This window comes from Festucalex cinctus, chromosome 11 (genome assembly GCF_051991245.1).
Source record: "Festucalex cinctus isolate MCC-2025b chromosome 11, RoL_Fcin_1.0, whole genome shotgun sequence".
NCBI lineage: Eukaryota > Metazoa > Chordata > Actinopteri > Syngnathiformes > Syngnathidae > Festucalex > Festucalex cinctus.
Window position 1 is genome coordinate 6,057,677 of NC_135421.1, and position 7,398 is coordinate 6,065,074.

The 7,398-nt window shown below is 44.5% G+C and overlaps 1 long non-coding RNA gene across 1 annotated transcript; it reads right to left on the reverse strand.

The window, feature by feature from the left end:
* Window positions 1-2,764: 2,764 nt before the first annotated feature.
* On the reverse strand, window positions 2,765-4,170 carry LOC144030709 (uncharacterized). The gene is made up of 2 exons (XR_013287329.1): window positions 3,807-4,170; window positions 2,765-3,325 (listed from the first exon to the last, which is right to left on the reverse strand). It is a non-coding gene; the product is annotated as an uncharacterized LOC144030709 (long non-coding RNA).
* Between the last annotated feature and the right edge of the window lie 3,228 nt (window positions 4,171-7,398).

Consider the following 7,398-nt stretch of genomic DNA (forward strand, 5'->3'; position numbering starts at 1 on the left):
TAAACCTTTGGGTAATGACTACCACAAGTTCAAGGTTGATACTTTATGCTAGTTTCTGGTAGGTACATGTTTTCAGCTAAACTTTTTACCCAGTTTCAGCTCGTGCTTGCCGGTGACAGTAAATTATTGATGAGCCATTTAGAACTGGGTGAATAGCCTCATTTGGAGCAGGGCCTGTCTTCTTTTACAAGGAGTGCAGACATCTCTCTGATTGTTCTGTCTTTAGCAAGAGTGATGAGACATGAAACACTGGAGTACGCAAGCTGAGGCACTATGTGATAAAATAGGGTTTGCTCTGAGGGGAGACATTTTCTAGTTTTGGGCCCTGGCCACTATAAGCCTTGTCAGGTGTGGAAACAATGCAAATATACTTTGTGCATCTCATAGAAAAGATGTTTGAATGAGATGTGTTGATGATTGGACCTCTTGACTTGATGAACTCCTCAGTGTAGGACCCTCCTGGACAAACAATTCCACGGACAAGGGTGGGGAGGAGCAGGCTATCTGGAGATATACGTCCCTGTTGTGCGCCTTAAAATGTCACAGTGGGAGGTTTGAATGCAGAAGTGGGGGAGGGGACAAGCTGTGTCTTGCTAGTTAACATGCAAATGCATTTAAAATGTCACAGAGGTCAGGCTCTGTGATAATTCTGTGTCAGATTAGAGACTCGCTGTTTTCATGTGTGGGTGTTAGTGAAAGGCTAGTTAGCGTTGCAGCTGGAATTGTCCCTTGAACTTCATTACTGCCCTTGCGCATCAATCACATGCATTGATGGTATAACAGTGAGACAGCTCGTAAGCAGGATCGCAGAGGGAAGCGCTATAAAGGGGGGCCTTATGGATATGGTTTGAGTCGTTTTGTGGAGAGAGCTGAGTGACGATGATTTTTAATAAAAGCACCCAATTTGACGTGGTTGGGCCCGAGGTAGGCTTTTCACAGGCCCCTCAATCCTTGGTAGCTATGCCTATAAATAACAAATGATGAGGGTGGCAAAAAGCTGGATTGACAGTGTGTGTGTGTGTGTGCAGGGTGTATTGGGACAATTGATTTTTTCTCTTTTTTATTCTATTGATATAGACTATGGGGAGATAAATGTCATCATGGTTTGTGCCAGAGATGTCTGCTTGCCGGACGATTGATTGCTCTGGCATTTGATCCTCCAGCTCAATGATGAAATGATGGAGTCATGAGAGCACCCATGGCTGCTCCCTTTTATTCCTCCAGCCTGCTATACATTTTTTCAATGTGTCTTTGTCCACAAACTTGCTTCTTAAAAACTCAGTGACATTTTGTTTTATGTGGTTTAATGATTTCATCTTGCATAATCTACTGTACTACATACAAAGCTCCAACCATCTGAGAATTATTTGGTCTATTTACCCTTTAAAAAAATAGTTAATCTGCGAAATAAGAATAATTGAGAGCCTAAGAAAGAGCACATGAGCTAAATTTAATTCTGAAAAGTATTATGTACTTGAGTTGGTACATGCGTAAAGAAAAACTAAACGAGGTTTCAGTATATGTGGTAAAATTACATGGATGTTAACTCAAAATACATTGCATCCATACAGTACTTTACACTAGGGGGCTTCTTCATATTCTCATTTTTACCAAGAAAATTTCCTTTCCTACCCTCTTATGGTGGCATGACCCGGAAGTACTTAGAGGATAGGGGCAGTAAAATTTAGTCAAGGTGACTGTATGCCACTTTAAAGCAAGCCACCTATAGCAAATTTGAGAATGTGCAATTCCAAAATCAAAAGGAAAAAATAAATAAAAAATCAGTCTAACATCTGTACTTTTTTCATTTTATTTTGCAGGTAGTCTGAAAGTGAGAGACTTTGTCAGCAATACTCTCCGTTGTATGATCACATCATTAAAAGGAAAAGTGGAGTCAAACTCATGTGAAAGTGTTCTGTCCTTTCCTATGTTCGAAAGGAGGTACCATTTCATTTCTCCTTGACACAATGACATAATCCAAAGGTTAAGGACAGGTGGCACGAAGGTTAGAAAATTTGACTTTCTGAAGAGGCCCCCTAGCTCATGGGACTAAAACCTACAGGTCTGGAACCACATGTGGCATTTGCATTCTTCTGTTGTGGCTCTCTGTGACTTTGGAAATTGAAAAACAAGTATTTAGTACTTCATTCTTTCAATGTAACCCTAAATTAAAAAATTATGGTGCTGGTGTAGCATTAAAATAACATGAATCAAAATATGTATTACACCCCAATATGCGCCACAGTTTGAGCTATTTGACGCCTGGTTGGAAAACAATGGATCAGTCTAACATTTAAAAAAAAAAAAAAGTCTGGATAAAACATTTGTTATGCCTATATGAAATATTCGAAACAAACATTCCTCACAGATGGCAACTTATAATCGGCTGTTAAAATGAAGGTAACGTACAGCCCTGATTTGCTAATACTGAGGTACACAAACAACAATCATGTTATGGATTGTCTGAGGTTGGACCCCAGAACGCAGAGGCAACAAGTAGTAGAAAACAACAGTTTATTTTGCTGAGGTTTGGCAAAATCCCAAAACAAAAAAACTCAGGAGGCAGGCAATCAGGCAGGGAGAGGCTGGGCTGGCTGCAGGATCTTGGCGAAGACTAACCAAAAAACAGCTAGAAACGGCTAGAGGAGACAGGCTTGAGGAGTGTGTAGCCAATATTTGCTGCATATCATAACAAAAGTACAGAAGTAAGAATAGGCTAGGTGTCAGAAGAGTGTCTCGGGAAGAGAGGAGGCAGAGGCTAAACTTGTGTTTGGTAATTTCACCATGTATTAAATTACAACGTGAACAACAACCCTAGTGGACAGGACAAATATACATATATGTACAAGAGACAAAATTAATGGCCATTCAGTGAAAATAATACATTTTCAATCATTTAACATGGGGAAACAAAATAAAGAAAAGAAGGGAAAAGAAAGAAACAACTCTATCTAGGCACAGATTGAACTATCTTGATTGATAATTTCCAAAGTTCTGCAATATGAAGTTCATTTGTTGGCAATCGCACATTCACAGTTCACTTGCGCAAAAACGTAGTCACAGTTCATGCAACCAGCAATATAGTGATCCAATTGTCCAGCAACCGATGTGTATGAGTGAATGTGAGTAACTGAGAGAATGAATCCGGGGGGGTTGCAGATCAGAGTGCAAGTGATGGAAATGTGCAGGGTCGGCTCCAAGAGCCTCCTTCCAGCCCGAACAGAGCAGGTGGCTGGGGTTCCTGGCAGGAATCTCCATTTCCTTAGCTGCATTCAATGTTCGTTGACTGTTCCTGGGCTTAGCTCACCATCAATTCAAGTCTGGCCTGTATGAAACAGGACCATCTTAATATTCTTTGTGTACACAAATAAGAAACTACATTGCATAAATAACACTAACAGCATTATCAATCCAAAAGTTCCAATCCATCATCAATATTGTACAATATAAATCTATTAGACATGTCAATCAATTTATCAAAACTAATGTACTATATTAAAGTGCTAAAGTTGTGCAAAATTAGCAATAGCAGCATTAAATTTAATTCATAAGAATAATATATTCTAATGAAGCTGTATAAAACATACACAATTCAAGTACATTCAAATATCAAAAAGAACAACTTCATTTAGTAAAATACTGTTCAGTATTATTACATTTCAAACAATCAAATCTGGGTAAAACGCCACATTGTACATAAAATACGAGCTAACAGTGAATAATCAGTACCATTAATCACTTCATTCAGTCGTTTGAGAACCATGTCAAAGCACCACAGAAATGGCTCATGTTAACACATGACTCACCAATTCGACTTTTCAAACAACCGCGATGGTGAAACAATGCAGTCCGGTGCTGGCAGTCGGCTCTACAAGTCAATAAGTAGGCGTTTAAGTTTCAACATAACTATATTCAAGATAGAGCTTTCTAAAAAACCCACCTCGATCCATAACAAACATTTCCACACGCGTTGCCTGGCTCCTTCCGCACTACTGACCATAAGCGGCTCTTATTGGTGGTACGTGCGGTCACATGACAGAGCGCGGCAATACATCAAAGATCATTTGTAAAGGTAAGAGCGTACACTCAACAGGTCGTCTTGGTACTCTTGTTACAAGTGACACGGAAAACAGGATGGACATTCAAGGAGCGAGGTAGCCTGAGCCTGACCACACTTGGGTTAATGATGCGCTCAATGACATAAGGGCCAATGTACCTTGGCGCAGGTTTCCGCGAGTCCACCTGGAGTGGGAGGTCACGGGAGGACAACCATACCTCCTGGCCAGGCTGGTAAGTAGGGGCTGGGGTACGCCGGCGATCCGCCAGCCTCTGGTTCCGAGCCGCTGTGCGAGCGAGAGCTGCACGAACCTCACGCCAGACTCTGTGGGCACGCCGGAGATCATCCTGCACAGAGGGAACTGCCAAGTCTGTCTCCTGGGCTGGGAAAAGTGGGGGTTGGAAGCCATTAGAGACCATGGATGGAGACATGCCAGTGGCGGAGCAAACCAAAGAGTTATGGGAATACTCGATCCAGGGAAGGTGAGTTGACCAGGAAACTGGGTTACGGGAGGTCACACAACACCTGGATGGCAAGACATTCTGGAATCACGTCCCCACTGAAGCACAGAGGACCGGGCCGGTGGTGGCATGAACAAGCGATCTGTAGGACAGGCCTCAGGAACTGGATGGTTTTCCAGGGCCTGTTTGACCACCCTTTCAACTTCCCACTGGGATGCTCCTACTACACAGGAGGAAGGCCGGATAGTTTCCTCTGTGGGCTCCTTGGCTGGGGATTCGAACTACTGTGAGTGCATCAGGCTTGACATTTCTTGAACCAGGGCAGTAGGTTAGCGTTAAGTTAAAATCGACCAAGGAACAGAGCCCACCGAGCCTGGCGTGAGTTGAGTCTGCGGGCGGAATGGAGATAAGACAAGTTCTTATGGTCAGTCCATACCACGAATGGGTGAGATGCCCCCTCCAACCAGTGCCTCCATTCTTCAAGCGCCAGAACCACCGCTAGTAGCTCTCCGTTCCCCACTTCGTAGTTCCTTTCAGCTGGGGATAGCCGGCGTGAGGAGAAATCACAGGGGTGAATCTTTTGGTCTGAACTGGAGCGTTGAGAGAGCACTGCCCCCACCCCGGTGTTCGAGGCGTCCACCTCCACCATGAATTGCACTGTAGGATCAGGATGAGACAGGACAGGAGCAGAGGAAAACAAGCACTTTAACTTTCCAAACGCTGCCTCAGCTTCAGGTGACCATTCAAAAGGGAACCTTGGTAGACGAAAGCTTAGTCATTGGTATAGCTACTTTTCTATAGTCACGAATGATAGAAATTAGCAAACCCTAGAAATATTTGCAGTTCTTTTCTGGTCATAGGAGTGGGCCATTCAGCCACTGCCTGAACCTTGGCAGGATCGGATCTGATTTTCCCCTTCTCCACTATAAGATCTAGGCAGCTAATTGAGGAGGCATGAAATTCACACTTTTCACAGACAATCTGTTTTCTAACAGCAGTTGTAACACAAGTCTAACATGCTGGATATGCTCCTCGAGTGTGTGGGAAAAAATGAGAATGTAATCAAGGTAAACTAACATAAACCGGTTGAGCATGTCTCGTAGGACATCATTGATGAGAGCCTGAAAAAAAGCAGGTGCATTTGTGAGCCCGAAAGGCATGACCAAGTTGAAAGCAGTCTTCCACTCATCCCCGTCCTCGAAGAGTCTTGTCCTTTGTCCAAAATAAATAAATAAATAATCCTGCCCCCATAGGGGATGATGAAGGACGAATGAGTCCGGTAGCAAGGGAGTCAGTGATATAGACTTCCATGACCTCCCTTTCAGGCCTGGAAAGGTTAAACATTTTGCTGGAAGGGTAGGGGGCACCAGGGAGCAAGTCAATAGGTGGGAGAGATGATAGTAGACGGGGGACATTGCACTCTGAGGTGGCCAGCCTGGCCACAGTAGAAACAGAGCCTTTGTTGTAAATTGTGTTGACGCTTCTCAGATGTTGGCTTAATCCTCCCAAGCCGCATTGGTTCCTCAGTGCTGGGGGTAGAGGGTGTCCATGGTGGAGTTCCGGAAGAAGGTGGCAGGAGGGATGGAGGCTGCTGTCGTAGACCCCTTGGCCGACAAGGCTTTACAGGGACACTCTGCCTAGCTGCCCTTTCCCTGCATCTCTCACGGAGGCAGTTGTCTAAGCAAATAGCTAAAGAGACTAGCTCTTCTAAGTATGATGTCTCGTCACGAGCAGCCAACTCATCCTTCAGCTCCTTACTTACCCCCGTAGAAAAAGTCCTTGTAATGCAGCCTTGTTCCATCCGCTCTCTGCTGCGAGAATGCAGAAATCAATTGAGTAAGTTGAAACAGGGTCCAAACCCTGACATAGACAAAGAAGCCTATTACTGGCCTCCTTTCCTTTGAGCGGGTGGTCAAAGACCTTGAGCATTTCAGCTGTGAACGACTTGTAGTGAATTCAAACAGGTGAATTGGCTTCGGCCAAGGCTACAGCCCAAGCTGATGCTTTATCGGACAACAAACGCATAATAAATGCTATTTTAGAACCGTCAGTAGTGTAAATAGAGGGCTGCTGATTAAAAACTAGTGAACACTGGTGAATAAACTCACTAATGGAATGGAAGTTGGAATGAAAGTTTCCCGGGAATGGTTGGGCGGGGTTGCTGGAGAAACAAACAGGAGGAGCCGGAGCCTGGGGTATGGAGAGCTGGGTGGCAACCTGGTCCAAGCGTCTATCAAACTGGGTCATGCTGGCATTGAGCTTGCTGAGGGAGTCCATGATTCCTTGAAGGGCTTCTTCATGCAGGCCGACTTCGTGCTCCTTGAGAGGCCAAGGCCTGCCTGATCTCGCTCTCTGCGGGGTCCATGTTGGCCAGAGAATTCTGTTATGGATTGTCTGAGGTTGGACCCCAGAAGGCAGAGGCAACAAGTAGTAGAAAACAACAGTTTATTTTGCTGAGGTCTGGCAAAATTCCAAAACAAAAAAACTCACGAGACAGGCAATCAGGCAGGGAGAGGGTGGGCTGGCTGCAGATCTTGGCGAAGAAGACTATAACCAAAAAAAAAATAAAAAATCAAAGATCCAGGGCAAAACAGGTTAAAAAGGCTTCTTGGTCTGATAAGTAGTGATGTCACAAATGGAACTAGAGTCGCGAGTCATGCCCCGCACAAAGGGGGCGTGGTTAAATGGAGCCCGTATCGAGGCCCGTCTCTTTTTTTCCTCATATCACGTGACCGAAGGCAAACGAGGCCCCGTTTTCAGCGATCACGTGACTGACTCGCATCGTGAGTCGCGTTCCATAAATAGGCGCGGAAAACCCAGGAAGGGTCCCCCGCATGACCGTCTGAGTCTTGGATCATTGCTGCGCTCCTGCTTGAGAAT